At 36.3% G+C, this 15,727-nt stretch overlaps 1 protein-coding gene across 17 annotated transcripts in view; it reads left to right on the forward strand.

Moving 5' to 3' along the window:
• Positions 1–15,727, forward strand: part of LRCH1 (leucine rich repeats and calponin homology domain containing 1) — a 133,934-nt gene that overhangs the window by 7,563 nt on the left and 110,644 nt on the right. Inside the window, exon 2 of one of the 17 annotated variants that reach the window (XR_005933902.1) lies at positions 14,838–15,067. The exons of the other annotated variants lie outside the window; for them this stretch is intronic. The gene's annotated coding sequence lies outside the window, so the exon portion shown is untranslated. The remainder of the gene's footprint in view (positions 1–14,837; positions 15,068–15,727) is intronic. 17 annotated transcript variants of the gene reach the window in all.

Raw genomic sequence — 15,727 nt, forward strand, 5'->3', positions numbered from 1 at the left:
CCAAGCTGGTTAAATCCCTAATTCACAATTAAAATCAATATAATTTAAATGGCACTTCTGAAACCAGAGTGGTATCCTTAACGTGTTCTTTTGAGACCAGAGCGATGAAAATAGGGTACCCATTTATTGTTCTCCCATGTGTAAAATTGAAAGAGCCAGAAACGTTACCACCGTATTCAGTATGGAGATCACTGTCAAAAGTGGAAATGGGCGTTACGTCTCCTGACTTCTGACTGCTCTCTGCTGACCGTATTCTGCAAGGTATAATGCATACATCAGAGTAGTTCTTTGGAAAGGTACTGAGGAGTTAAGCTTCTGGAGGATTAATTACTTTCTGCTTAATTTGTGGGTAGATATGTCTTTGTGGGAGGAGTTCAGTTCTAAAATTCTAACGCTTCTCCCCAGCCTCTTTCCCCCAAGGGTGTCTTGCTGGCCAGCTTGCCTTTTTATCCCTTTCTTTCCTTGTATGGTGCAGAACACCATAATATCTGTAAACCTCCTAACTATTTAAAAATAGAAATAACACTAACAGTCTTTCGTCCTTCTATCCCAGTCCATAGGAGAAATATTTTTAAAGAAAAAAAAAAAGGCAAAACTTGCGAGTGAGACGATGATCTTGGCAGAGCCAAATGAGGGTTAGTTTTGCATTTAATTTGGAGCCTGAGGTTTGCGCTCACTTTTGAAGCTGCATGAAAAGTTTCATGTTCAGCTGAGCTTGCGGGAATTCTGACTCCTTTAGTTAAAAGCTAGCTGATAATTTCATGATGCCAGTGTGAGGTAGCTCTTCTAGGTATGGTTAGAGAAGTTACTGGAAGCAGCTGGAGGTTTTGAATATCAGAACAGAGTTCTTGAATTGATCTTTATGAGAAGCAGAACAAGAGCAAAACAGCTGAGCACCATGTTAACAGTGACCTGTGCTGCTGAATGGATAAGGTTTTTATGTCGGTTTTCTGTAGCTGGGTGATTTTATTCCTTGGTACGAGTTGCAGTAATTGTTTGTACAGGTGGTTTTCTTCTACTTGGTTTGGAAATACTCTTTGTAGAGTGGAGGGAATTATTTGTACTGAACAAATAGGAAAATACGTCAAAAGATACTTGCTGTCTGTTACCTTTTCTGTTTTTCAATAGGTTAATTTATTGGAATACACCAACTGCTTGCATATATAAATTGCAAATGTTGTAAACATTATAAATGTTTTGTGTCTCCCTACAATTGTTTCTGCGCTTTTCTTGATAATCCTTCCTTTTTGAAGTGCATGTTGCCAGTCAAGGTAGGCTTGGAACACCTGCTTTGAAAACAGAACTTTTATTTCCTTCCAAAACTGCAGTGCTGTAAAATGCAAGATTGGTAACAGATTTAATTTCTAGTTTTTGGATTTGACTGTATAGACTAGTTAGGTGTTTTCTACTCAGACAGTCCTGTAAGTACTTCTTTCTCGTAGAAGGAGACACTGCTGGGACAACTGGCATTAATATGTGGGTGGAGGATTTAAGCTAAATAATTTTTTGAATTAAAGAAACTAAATTCAGCAAAAAGTATCTTGGAAGTATATTTAAACATGACATGTGCCTTGATTTCTTTATAATGTAGATTATAATATAAAGCAGTACATTTCAAAACAAGCAAACTACAAATGACAGTTTCACTTTGATTTATTGTGTGTATACAGACACGTCAGGTTTTTTTAACATCTAAAGTCTGCATCTTTGGTTGCGTTTTTTGCAGTGGCATCGCTCCTTTGTAGCACTACATTAGACAGGCAAAAAGTAAAAATGAAGAAAATCAGATGAGAAATAAAACCCCCTCCACCTTTAAATGTGAAGAGAATGGCATGAATGACAAGTTGGATCTGTTGTTTGGTGAACAGAAAGAAACAGGTTCATAAAATGTTTGTGCAAAGATAAGTTGGTTATCACTGGGACTGATGGAGAAGTTTTGGAAAATGGGCAAGAAATGGGGTAGGAAAAGAAAATTGAATCAGAGATTAATCCAAGGAAAGAAGTGGAACAGAATACGCCCTTGGATGAGGTTTACAGGAAGTAAGGCAAGATACCAAAAATACAAATCCAACAGTTCATGTATGGTAAGACCCTTGTGTCAGAGAATTTAAAGATAGTGAAATTGCTACCATGGTAAGCGAAGTTGTCACTAAAATGACTTTTTATTTTTACTGTTTGAACTTTTAACTGTTTATAAATTTAGTGACGGGAGAAATAGGGGGTAAAACTGTTGAGTACTCGACAGGTTGTACCATTGCCATATTACTGTATTTTGAGACTAGTGAGGCCTAGCTGAATTCATTCAATTCAGTCTTTTTAAGGCATGGCAAGTGTAGTAACAACAAAGCTGTCTGTTTATTCGGTGGGGAAGGAGGGAGAACGTAATGTCATTCATGTTACATAATGAAAAAATACAGACAGTGATGAAGATTTCTGGGATGGGGTTTCTGGTCAAAGGTGAAAGGAGCCTTCTCAGCAGTTGGGGCTGGGGGGAAGATGTCCTGGTTATTAAACAGCAGCTGTGATTGGTTAAGGGGAGAAACTTAAACCCAGGTTTCCCATGCTTGTGTGTTGTGTTGCTAAGGTTTATTTTTAATTTTTTTTGGAGTTCATCCCAGTTCAAGAAAACTGTCTTTTTGCCTTCCACTATGTACAATGTCATTTCCCTACTCGGTAAGTTTTGCCTGCGAACCCTGTTCCAAGATTTGAATTTCAGTCTGGCTGAATGCCTACTCTTTGCCTGTGTTTTGTTTACCAGCCAGTTCAGATTGCTTTGTGTTAGTGACTTGGTTTTTTTCCCTCGCTCATATGCGTCCTGTCATTTGCAAGTTTTACCAGACATGGTATTTTCCCCTGCTTAGTAGTGTTTTTGAAGAAAGATGTGTGACCAAGAATTTGTTTGTGGGGTCCGTCTAAAAAGTTTTATGTTTCATTACTTTGTCTTATTTTAAGACCTGTCAGTACCGGTACCTAGTTTGTGTACAACATCAACGTACTTTGTCGTTGTGTGTAGTTCTTGATTTTTTTTTTTTACTCTCTCGTGAGCAGATGGTGTAGTTTCTTAGTCAAAATGTGTGGAAACTAATGGAATGCTTTACTGACTTACAGGTGTATTATAATGGATGTTACCATTCATTATCTAAACTTTCAAATTTGATGGAGAGCTATCATGTTAGTTTGACAGTGTGTAGTTTCATCCGTTATTTTTCTGATGAATTTTGGGGGGATGAAAGAGGCTGCTGAGTCTGAAATTGCTGCTTTTTCTTCAAAAAAATTGGCACATTTCTTCCCCATCTTTGGACCTGCCCTCTTTTTTTCCGATGTGCTTACTCAAATTCAACATGGAAAGTGAAGATGATCTATGGCATGCTCTTCAAAGAAAATATTTGGTGCATGTGGTATGGATCTTATGATTTGAATGAAAAGATGAGCTACTATAAAATATCCAGTAACTTCAATTTGCTAAAATTTTTGTAAGGGAATTTAGAGATAAGACAGCCACTCTCTTGGTATATTGTTTTGTATCATGGTATTACAGCTAATACTGCTATGTTAAAGTGTGCTGTGTGTAACTTTGACATTCAGCCAACCAGTCAGGAGCTTCTAAGGGTAGAGAAAGTAGTCTTTTGAATTTGTCATGTTTTGATTAATTTAAAAGCCTTTCATTTAATTATATTGAGTGTTAATATAATGACTTTAAAAGCTGATTTCTAGTTTTAGTTGGTCCTAGCATAGACCTTGTTCTATGTTTCTGTTAAAAATTACCTTGCAAACTTTGCTCTTCTCAGTGAATTATTTCATTGTTCTATAATGATGCAGGTTATCCCTGGTTTTACAGGTGGGAAAAACTGAGGAACAGAAATTTTGAATGGCTTAATCCAGATCTCAGAACAGATCAAGGACAAAACTGTGAAAGCAATCCAGCTTTGGTTCTCTGGCTTTTATTTTTACATCTAAATCAAGATGGTGTAAGATATCTTGAAGAATGGATGTTGAGGCATTTGAATTGAAGCTTTGCTCTGGAGGACGTTGGGGTAGTAGTGAAGATGTAAACCTTGAATCTTTTCACTATGGTCTTAAATCCTGGGATTCTAAATGTATTAACACAATGCAGAATCGAAGAGCTCACTTTATAGTGGCATCTGGCACAGAAGCATGGTAGTATGATTCAGAAATACTCAGTCTCTAAAAGAATATCACTGTAGATTTGTAATCAGTTAAGAATCAGGTAATGTGAAAGAATATGAACTTTAGAAAAAAAAAAAAATCAGTATTTTGGCGAGAAGTGCTGCACTACTCCTGTCAGTTTTCATATCTTTGTACATTTGGCTTCCTAGAGAACTGAAAAGGTTATTTTTGGCCTAGTGCCCAAGGCTAAAAATGGCTTCTGGAATCTTATAGCTCAGTTTGGTGTTGAACAGTTCTGTGCGGTAGTAACATAACTGCAGTAATTGGTAGTCTCACTGAAGCATTTTAGTTATGCACTTAAATGTTAAGCTGTGGGAAATGTGGCCATGCTATCCTTCCAACATTCAGTTTATCAGAAAATTTAAGCCATGTTTGTCTATGAAGCAATGGTAGCCTGAAAAAAAAGAGGCTTTTCTACAAGTACTCATTAAAGGAAAGTAAGAATGAGTGTAAGGTTTAGCCTCTACAGGGAAAGGCTCTAAAATGAAGAAATAAATCATGGTATTGCTATGGGAATAGTGAAGCACGAGCATTGCAGTTGAGACTATACATGTGGGGAACAGAACAAGTCTGTGAAGTTTCCTTATGTTTCTATCCAGTATAGTAGGATTTACCTTTAAAAGTGAAAAAAACCCAACAGAACAAACACACACTGTCATCCCCCCCTGCCAAGAAACAAGTACACCAGTTCCTACATGCGAATGTGTGCTTGTAATAAATGTAGGCTTCTGAACGATTTCTGAATAGTTTGGATGATTACATAACCAGGAGTTTGGAATAGTCAGGAGAATGATGAGAGGCTAACTATTTAAATCTGAAAAATCTTAACACCAGTAAAAGGTCTGAAAAGGAGAAGACTTATGAAAAGGCTGGATATTGCTTCCCTCTACATCCCTCCCAAATCTGTTAGCTTTTTCCCACAATTTTTTATTGGAACAAGTGGGAATAATGCATGGTGCTGCAGGAAAGGAAAGCTTCTCTGACTAGAATTTGTATAAAAATACAATTATATCGATTTTTTTGTGGGTGAAGTCAGCATGAACAAATTCTTCATGAGAATCTGTGTTGCTCTAGACAGCGCTCATAAATATCCATAGAACACTTATTCTAAAATCTCCTGAGAAATCAGAATTGTTTTTTTGTGTTCTAAATTTGCAGTGTAAGGCTTTGTTAACACAGTAGTCTGGAAATATGGCCCAAATAAAATGACTTCCGATCAACTTTGTGATCACACAAATTTGAGATTGCCAGACTAGTGAATGACTCTGCAAAGACTATTAATTCTGTATCAGTGCTAATGTTTGAGAGCTATCTGCCTCCAAAATTACTGTTTCTAAAATGCAAATGCTTTTGTTCTAAACCATTTATGAAAAAGAAAGTTCAGCTTCAGTAGGATACCTGGGCTCAATCTGCAGAAATGTTGAATTTTACTTACCTGGACTAATCAGAAACCTTGCCAGTTGTCCTAAATACAGCTGTCCCTCTAAACCAGAATCTTTTATTTCATGTTTTGATGGCTAGCTGGTCTAAGCTGTTTACATTTCTTACTTAACAGCCTCTAGCCAAGTAGTTTTACAGAATGTTTGCCATTTGTAAAAATTATTTTTGATATGGTACTTACTGAAGATAAACCACCTTCTCAGTTAACAGTATTTGAAGGAATTAGACTGCCTCTAAAAAATTTTCCTTCCTTGTCTCTAACAAAGCTATCTTATTTTTCAATGTTCTTGTCATAGAAAAATAAAAATATTTGCAGTTAGAAGGTATTCCTCAGCTTGTAATTGATTTGGCTTGGAAAAAAAACAGGTAACTTTTGTGCTCAGTCTTAGTCCGTTTACTGTCATTGCATGTGTATTAAATTTATTAAATGCATTATATAAATTTTTTTTTTCATGTTTCTATGTCCTTCCTTGATGTGTGAAATAGGTATAGCCTGAGGATAGGCCAGTCAAGATCTGTGAAAGAAGTCGGGACATAGGGAGAAATATATTACTTTATTGGTAACTATTATGATTAATAATAATCATTAATAATATTAAAATGTTACTTTATTGGCAAGTATTAGGATTAAGTTATTAAATTAAGGTTATGTGAGCATAACCACTCTATGTCTTTCCTGTGGAATAGTATAATTAAATCCATGGGAAGCAGGGTTACAAAAAAGAAAATGTTAGAGAGCAATAATCTGTTAAGGTTTTTTGTTTCATTAGCAGAAGCTGCTTTCTTTTAGAGAAATTTCTCTAATACTTCAAGAATATTTAGTCACTTCTGTCATTCTTTACCAGATGTATCTCACCTTATTTCATGCTGCTGTTTTCATTCTGGGGCTAGTGGACTGTACTTGTTGAAGCATGGAATAATTGATATGTCTTAATACTAAAAGAGACTTTTATGTTGGTACAGTTTGACCCTCTGCCTAATACTGGTGATAAATTTCCCTGAGTCTTTGTATTTAGATCAGAAATTCATGGCTCATATGTACTGTCTCGATTTTAAAGTACGCCAATGATAATAGTATGATTAGTTATATATTTCCTTTGGAAATAAATAAAAGAAATTACAAATACTGTTTTGTATTTTAGCTTCAACTGCTGGTCATTTGTTCTTTTTTTTTTAACTACTAGATCAGCTATTCCACTATATCAGACATTCACTCTTCTGCAGTTGTTTATAAATTAATTTTTTTACCTTTGTCTTTAATAAACTAAGAGCTTTGATTAGTGAGGGGTATTTCCTCTTACTCTAATTAAAGATGCTACTGCAGTTGTCCATCTAGCTTCTTACTGAAAGGTACTGCCTATCTAACTAAGGTGACCAGGCTAAATGGTGATGAAGGTGGATTTAAACTAACAGGACAGGCTCTGAGTTGTGGTGTTGAGAAGCTGGCACATGGATCCACGTGCTGCCCCTGTTCTAGGGAAGGTAGAATGCTAATATCTTACATTGCTGTAGTGAACGTTGCAAGATGGCAGGTTGCAGATTTTGTCAGCAATAGCTTTGTATTCGAGGGGGGAAAGTCTCAAAAATCTTGACTGCTATGTTGGGTTGTGAAGAGATACATCTGAAAATGTTCTCATATGAGGTGCTTAATGACTTCCTTAAGGTTACTGTTCAGTTTCTCTCAGTAGATGTCAGGTTCACACTCTACAGCCAAATCAAAATGACTGATGTTCCGGTATGAACAAATGAAAAAGGCTCTTCTAGTAGACAGTATATTAGTATGAAATTATAGAATGTGATTTATATAAGTTTTAGCTTCTGATGGTGCTTTTTTGAAGATATCAAAGTATTTTTTTTTTCCTTGCAATAATTTTACACTTGTGTCTTCTTTGGTGTTCTGCTATATGAATTAGGGACATAAAAATGAAGGTTATTTCTGATGTTGAAGAGGGTTTATATCAAATACAGGAAAAGTCGCTTTTTAATTAAGAATTCCTCCTTGAGTATCCATTCTAGAATGGATTGCTTGACAATTCTGTTTATAGAAACAGGATGTTTTGGTTTTATGAAATGTGGATTTCTTGGGAACTCATTTTGAGAAAGTGTTTGTCTGCCTCCACCCTTGGTGGAATGCAGATGACATCAGATTTTTTTATGTACTGGTGCTACAGCCAGTACATAAAGACCAGCTTTAGAAGTGTCAGTGACATAAAAGGAATTGCATGCTAAGCAGTCTTACTGTGTAAGGTGAATTGGTGGTATTGATGTCCAGGTGATCATATCTAAGGCAATAAAAATGAAGTAGTAGTTGGTTTGGATTTTTACCTATACCATTTTAAATTTTCTAAATGATTGCAGTGTAGGTTCCACTTTAGATCATTCTGTGATCTTTCTACTACATACCCCTTCAATTGCCTTTCTTGGATGGCAAAGCTGTGTTGTTCTCTTCTTTTGGATCTCTTATCTATGATTTTCTCTCACTTGGGATAATTTTGGTTCAACTAGCATTTGATTTTAGTGGTAACTTTTCCCTTTGGAAACTTTTGGTTAAGATCTAATTACAACTTCACAAAACTAGCTTCTTGAAACAGAATATTTGTTTGTAAACAAAAAGGCAAGTATCAATTAAAATATGCAGTTAATTCAGTAAAAGCCTTATTCTAACTTTGTATCTAAATTTCATGGGATCATAGGATAACTCAGGATTCAAGGGACCACTGGAGGTCATCTAGTCCAACCATCTGTGCAAAGCTGGGTCAAGTATGAACCTGTTCAATCTGTTCTTGCCAGGTATCTTGAACTCCCACGTATTCCTCCTGTTGTGAATTCCCCACTTTTTCTTGCTGAAAGAATACCCAAGGTGATCAAGTTTTGTTTACAACCTTGCTTTGCATCTATGCAAAATATACTACTCAGACACCTTTTGTCTGCTGCCATATTTATCCATAAACCTACTTGTAGAGTTTTGCTCCAGTTGTGTATTGACATAAATTCTGACGTACTTTGCATCTGTTAGCAAATGCAGACTCTCGATGTTAGTCTGTCTAGGGAATACTGAAGAAAGGGCTTAGGTTAACGCATTTTGGAAGTGCTTTTACAATGCTTTAAAAGAGAATGTGGTGGTCTTGGTTATCATTTTAAACCCTATTCTGTGTACATTGGGGTTTCTCCGTTTGAAGGATGTTCATGAAGAACTTGTACTACTCAAAACTGAAATGCTTAGCAAGAATATTAGGAGACACACATTTCTTTATGTTGAGATAGTGCTTTTTTTTTAATTCTTTAAGTTCTGATGGCAACTGTGGAATGCCCATGTTTAAAATTACTGAACTGTTTAAGTGGTATGGTGGTAAATTTTACTTACTTGTTCTGGGTTAACCCCAGTAGGCAGCTAAGCCCCATACAGCTGCTCACTCGTTCCTCCCCAGTGGGATGGAGAAGAAAATCGGAAGGGTAAAAGTGTGAAAACTCGTGCATTGAGGTAAAGACAGTTTAATAGGTAAAGAATAAGCTGCACATGCAAGCAAAGCAAAGTAAGTTCTGGTTTTGGGTTGGGGTTTTTTTTGACAATTTGGTTCACAAATGCAGGTAGGGTGAAAGGTAGGCATAACTGAAGTTATTGGCAAAATCCCTTCTGACTGATATATGTGGGATTTTCCCTGTTCTGAATTTCTAAAACAAATGATACTTTGTAGGACTAGGTTATAGCAGTGCAATGTACCTTACTGTTGTCTTTTATCTGCATAAACCTCTGCACAGGTTTATTCAACCTATTTTCTTGGCAAGGTCTCCTGTCAACGCTGTTGTATTTAGCCTGCTGTCAGCATCTGAATTTAGTTAGTTCAAAAGGAGTTTCAGTATGTCTGTGTCACTGTGACTGTAGTAGTATAGATGTCTGTATGCAGTGTGACTTTGCAATTACAGCTGTTGAAAGAGAGTTATTCTTGCTTACTAGCATTGGTCTTGCATGCTATGCCTTGCTTTTAATTCTTGCTTTCAGACTGTCTTGGGGAAACTGTAGTGGTAATGTAAATAATAAAATATTAGGAGAATTTGTTCTTATAGTCCAGTATCTGATTGTTAGAAAATTATCTTCTGATATTTATATTAACTGCAATATATTTTCATTGTATGCAGTGTCACTACTATATAAATTCACTAAATATGGTTTTAATATGTGAAGGTTCTCCTCACCTCCCCCCCAGTTAGAGGAACAGAGTATATGGTAGAAGACAAATACTTGTTTTCCTTAGGTTTCTTCTTTTTAGTTTCTTTAGCAAATCACCAGAAACTGTAGCTGTTAAAAGCAAGACAGTTAAAACCTGTTTTCTGAATTTAATCAGATGAAAATCTGCAGGAGAACTCATCTGTGGCAAGGTGATACCAGACTACTGTTATGATTCAGCCATATATTAGTGCAAAATGGTTTAGGTAATGAAATACTCTGAGGGCTGTTCTATTCAGCATCACTATTGTTATGTGGGATTTTGTTTCTTTTTTTTGTACGATTATTAGCTTGAAGAGCAGTAATGTTTAATCAAGTGAGTAACATTTAATCAAGTGATGTCTTATAATGTGATTCTCACAAAACTCTCTTCTATTAATTGAATTTTCCATTCTGAAATGTGGTTACCAATATGTTTTCTACCTCATAAAATGTTAATGCAATGTTTAACAGTATTTCTGATTTTTTAATTTAGTCCCATAATACCCATCAAAGGCTATAAACTTTCTGAATGGTAGATTTCAACTAGTGAGAACCTTGATGGTATAACTGGAGAGGTTGATGAGGAACGGAACAGGCAGCAGGTATGTTGGGAGGTGACAGATTTCTAAATAATGTTTAAATAATATTAGCTCTCTGAATGCAAAATTTTTTGTGATTTCTGTTAGCCTTTATGGCTGAAGGATTAGAATCAAGGAATAACTGGGGTATATTAGGCCACTGGCAAAATAGTAGCACATAGAGTTACGGTTTTACTCTTAGCTGCATTGAATGGTTTTGAACATGGGTATGATTAAATCTCCTTTAACTGTCTCTTGTCCTCATAAATATAGTAAGCTGTAAGTTTTAAAGAAAAAGGAAGTACAGTGAGGATAGCCATTTTCTTTATATGCTACTATACTGCATTTATACAGTTTGTATAGCATGTAAGTATTTTCCTTGGGGGATTGCTCTGTGTTCCTTAATTTTCATTTAAAATGTTTGTCAGTCAGTGTACCTGGCAGTAAATTAACTGGAGGAAGTCAGTGTTTAAATAATATCATTTGACTGCATCATCCAAAATGTTTTTAGGGAGTTTCCACTGGATTTCCACTGTGGTAATAGGTAGTTTTTTAGACAGATTTTTTTAAAAAGAAGCTGTGGCTCTTGGTCTGTCATAAAACTACTGTGTAAACACTGAACTACAGATACACCTTTAGCCATTTTTACTGCAGGTTACGAATTTGAAGCAAAATTTGTAAGTTATGTAGCATGAATCTGTTGTTTCACACAGTATTTTAGTTGTTAACTTGGAATGGCACAATGAATACATCTATACTGTATGTGAGAGTAAGCTGGCAAGGCTAAATTTTAGGATACTTGTTGGAAATTTGTTCCTCCTCTCTTTTGCTTTAGCCTCCGTTTTACAGTAATTCATGGAATAGTTGAGTCTTGGTGCAGATACCTACTGGCCTCCCTCTGACGCTGAGGAGAAATGAAGGGAACAGAAGATTGAGCCCACCTTCTCTTTTTGCAGAAAAACAAATTCTGAGGTGTAACCCCTTGAAAAGGGGTTTCTCCAAGAACTTTGCTTTCTTTTTTAGTTGTGTGAGAAAGTGGATCTGTAATTCGGAACGGTTGTTTAATAAAGGAAAGTTTATGAAAATGAATGTATGATGACCTTGTTTTCATCAATTTTGTTTTCAATGGCCTATGTTACTTGGAAGTGAAACTTGAAAAAACAGTTTTTAATACCAAACAGTAGCTTTCAGCTCCTAACATTGCATTGCACACTTAAGTACCTTCTTACTTGTGACTGAATCTATTAATTTATGACTGTATGGAAAAATCTTTTGCTATTTTTATATGGAGAGTGCCAAATGATTTGTAATTGCCAGGCTGGTATCTTGCTTCAAGTGAATGAGAGAAATATGAAAATCAAAGATGAGCTAATTCAAGTTAACAAAATAATTACAAATAGGCTTATGTGAGATACCATAGCTGCAATATCTCTCTGACCAATGATTTACAATATTGCATACTTTTAGGAAATGGGAGGAGTCATTGTGTAATCATATTTCCCAGAATGCTAATTTTCATTTCAGAATAAATTAATTGGTGTGTTTGTGCTTGTTTTTTATTATAGTGAAAGCTTACTTTGCGAGGGCTAGTTGAGTCAAAATTTCTGAAGGTTACCAGATCATTATTGCTTGTTTTGGTGAGACTATCTGACCAATGTACGTGCTTCATATTTATTTGTAAGACTTAGAGGAAAATTTAATTTATAGGTCATTGTTACACAAATCAATCAAGGATAAAAAGTCTCTCTATATATCTATATCTTACTCAGGTATAGGCCTCTCTAAGCCTTTGTAGGTGGAGGTGGGGTACTTACTTGCCAGGTAAAGCCACAGTTAAGCCGTGAGTATGTATTTCCTTAACAGACTAATCCCTGGGGTAACTATTCGCATAAAAACTCATTTGTTTTTAGTTTCATAATTATATGCAGGCAAAATATTTCAGATTATACTGGCTGTTGAAATTACTGTTTACCAGAGTTTTGTATGAAGCAGTTTCTCAAACTTGAATGAAGAACTGCCTCAGCCATTGTGCATTGTATTCTCTCCTTTGCAGGGGTGTGCAAGCACATGTCCATAGACATGTGAGAGAATTACATACACACATATACACACTTCAGGCATATGGACTTAAAATTTGGATTTTAGTTTTCTTGTAGCTGGGAGAAAAGAGGCACGTTTTTATGTCCATAATTTGAAAATTAGAGGTCTTTCTAGTGTAGTCATGGGAGCTTTTCAGGATCCGTTTTAAGAACAAAGCTTGTGATTTACACAGAGTTCATTCAAGGAAGTTGTGTATATATTTCATTCTGAACTTGGTTGCTAGTCAGAATACGTACTTATGGAAGTATGTTATTTTTACAGTAGTTTCTGCATGGTCACACTTTTATGTGTTTTGGTAATAACGTAGCATTAGCTATTTTGTTATATAGCGATCTGTTACGTAGTAATCTCATGTAAAGTATGTAGCTGACTACTGATTTAAAATCCCTATTCTCGGCTTTTACAGAAAAAGTAAATACCAGCAGAGTATGAGCATCTCAAAATTCTAACCTCAACTTTTTTGTTTTGTTTGTGTTCTTGTGCAATTGCTTTTCTAAGTATGTCTGGCTACAGTTTAGCAAGAAAAAAAAATATTTTGCTTTGCTCTTCATTTACAATTTTATGATTTCTGTAGATATTTCCATGTAAATTTTAACACTGTGTGTATCCTTATTTCTAAGATTGCTTAGAGTCTGAGAGGAGTTACCTGTCTTAAACATATGTGCTGAGATATTTGACCATCTTGTTACCTGTTTTCTGATTCCTTTTTGATATTATCATAATGTTTTGCCTTTCTTAGGCAAAGGAAATGTCTTGGTATTTCAGACACTTGATTGCATTCTGTTCCTCTGTGTGGAATGAGGAATACTAAAAGACAGTATTTTAAGTGGATTTAATACAGTTGAGTGTTTTTAATGCATATAAACACTAATGAAAAACTTTTGTGCCTTCTCTGGGCTGTTTTTGTATCATAATTGCATTCCTTAAAAATTAGTTTCTACCCGCTAACTCTTCCTCTTAGATGTCAGTGGATTAGTGTCACTATGTTACTTGAAGCAAGATGTGTCAATCCCTTATTAAAGGTTTAAATCTATGAATCCTATAGAAAAACTGCTTAGAAGCTGAAGCAGTTTTGTCATCTGTTAAATTTCAGGTCTAACAGAGGCTGTTTTTACTGAGTTTTTTTTAGTGGGGTTTTGGTTTTTTTTTTTAAGCATTAAAACCTGAGGCAGGTGTAATGGATAAAATTACTAGTGAAAGTTGAGTTAGTTATACAATTACGGATTTTACATTTGGATAGAGCTGTGTCAGCTAAAGAAATTTGTCTATGTATACATTGGCACTTAGCACAATTTGTAAGAGTAGATCTTGAAAGCAAAATAGTTGGTGCTGGGAGCCCAGTAATGTTATTGTTACAAGTTTAAACGGATTTTATTTTTGACTCGTTCTTGTCTTGTAGACTGACTGCCCTTTTAGGAGTGTATTTTCAAGTTTGTTACTTCTAAAAGTTGATGTGCTCTCTGCTGTGCATTATAGTGTGTCAAGTGACAATGGTAGGGAGACCTGATCTGGATTCTTGATCTGAACTAAAATGCTGCTGTAGACACACTCAGTGTATTTTCAACAATCTGAATTTTTTTCTGGCACTCTATTTAGAATAACAGGAGGATGCTTATAAAAGATGTTGCGTTCAAAGTATTGTGTCAAGCATACAAAGAAAATCACTTCTTATTCTGCTGAAACAGGAAGTTAGTATCTCTGTCGCTGCTTTGAGGGACAGAATGCCTAGAATAATTCTGATCGTATATTGCACTTTGAAAGATGACAGTATCTAATGCTTTTAGAGCTGCGCTTAAGTGGCTTACACTTGGCCATTGTCCAAATTTTGTTTTAATAACTAGTACTATTTGGGATGACCTTCTCTATTTCTTGTACATGAATTCAGAAAGAGGTAATAAAATCAGGTTTTTCCAGTTCAGCAAACTTTAAATAAGGCTGACCTTGTTTTGAAAGTTAAATTGACAGGATAAGAGAAATTAACATTTGATGATTTAATATGATTCCCAAAGTACTGTATGAGCTAGAATAGAGACTGAGGTGTTTTGTTTTTTTTTTTTTAATAAATTGGACATAGGCAAAAAGCTAATTTACATTAGGAAAATTATCATGCAAAACTATACTGTATCGTAATCACCTTTTTTAAAGGTAATATTTGGAGCCTAGCTTTTGCTTTAAAAAGATAGACATACTTCTAATTCTTGTAGTTTTGGATGAGTTTTTGATCTGATGCCATGTGGAAATCTGTGTTATGAGTTAGTTGATAAAGTTGCAAGAACGTTTTAATTAATGTCTCCTTTTAGCATAGCTGTGCCTCCTTTTTTTAGGTGATGTGATAAAAGCTCAGCTGCAGCCCCACAGAGGAGCACAGAGAGATAGTGCAAGAGGGGGAGCCCAAATAATACCCTGCCCTGGCTACTACAGGCCCATCACAGGAGCCATCAGCCCATCTCCACAAGCCCAGAGGAGCACAGAGCCACAAAGGCAGTCAAGGAACACAGATTAAGGACTTGAAGGAAGAGATGCTCTCCCAGAAAGCCTCAGCCCCATTATCCAGGTGTGAGACCCATCAGGATGAGTCAAGGCTGGAGCAGCTTTTAGACTGAGAGGGGTCCTGCCCTGGGGTATGGGGCACACTGTGGGCTGCAGGGGAGGAGCATTTTGGGATTGCACTGGATTTATTATGGCATGCTTTGGAGATGAACCAAAGATTGAGAAAGGGAGTGATTAAGTGATTTGAGGAGGAACATATATGGGAAAATAGGGGTATTTAGGGGATAAAAAAAGGCCAGTCACTTGTAAATAATTTGCTGGTCAGTATGCTTGTCTGACCGTGCCTTGCACCTGATCAGTCCAGTCTGTATTATCTTATTGAATTCCCTTTTAACTCATTTCCTGGGTGAGGGACTCCCTATTCTGTGCACATGGGTGTGAAGGGGGAGCAGAGGGCCAGCAACTGGAGTTGGACCATGAGTTGGAGGGCCTGTCTGTCTGTGGTGCCAGCAAATGGAGAGACTGGACTGAATGGACTTAAGTGCCAGCAACCGGAGTGGGATTACAGGTCACAGGGTCTGTGGTGCCAGTGACTGGAGAGACTGGAGTGAGTGAAACCAAGTGCTGGCCGCTGGAGTGGGACCGGTGTTCAGAGGCCCCTGTGTCTGGTGCCAGTGCCTGGAGTGAGTGTGGGATGTGCGGGCGTATGAGTGCTGGCAAAGAT

The sequence above is a fragment of the Aquila chrysaetos genome, chromosome 14, assembly GCF_900496995.4.
Source record: "Aquila chrysaetos chrysaetos chromosome 14, bAquChr1.4, whole genome shotgun sequence".
In the NCBI taxonomy this organism is placed as follows: domain Eukaryota; kingdom Metazoa; phylum Chordata; class Aves; order Accipitriformes; family Accipitridae; genus Aquila; species Aquila chrysaetos.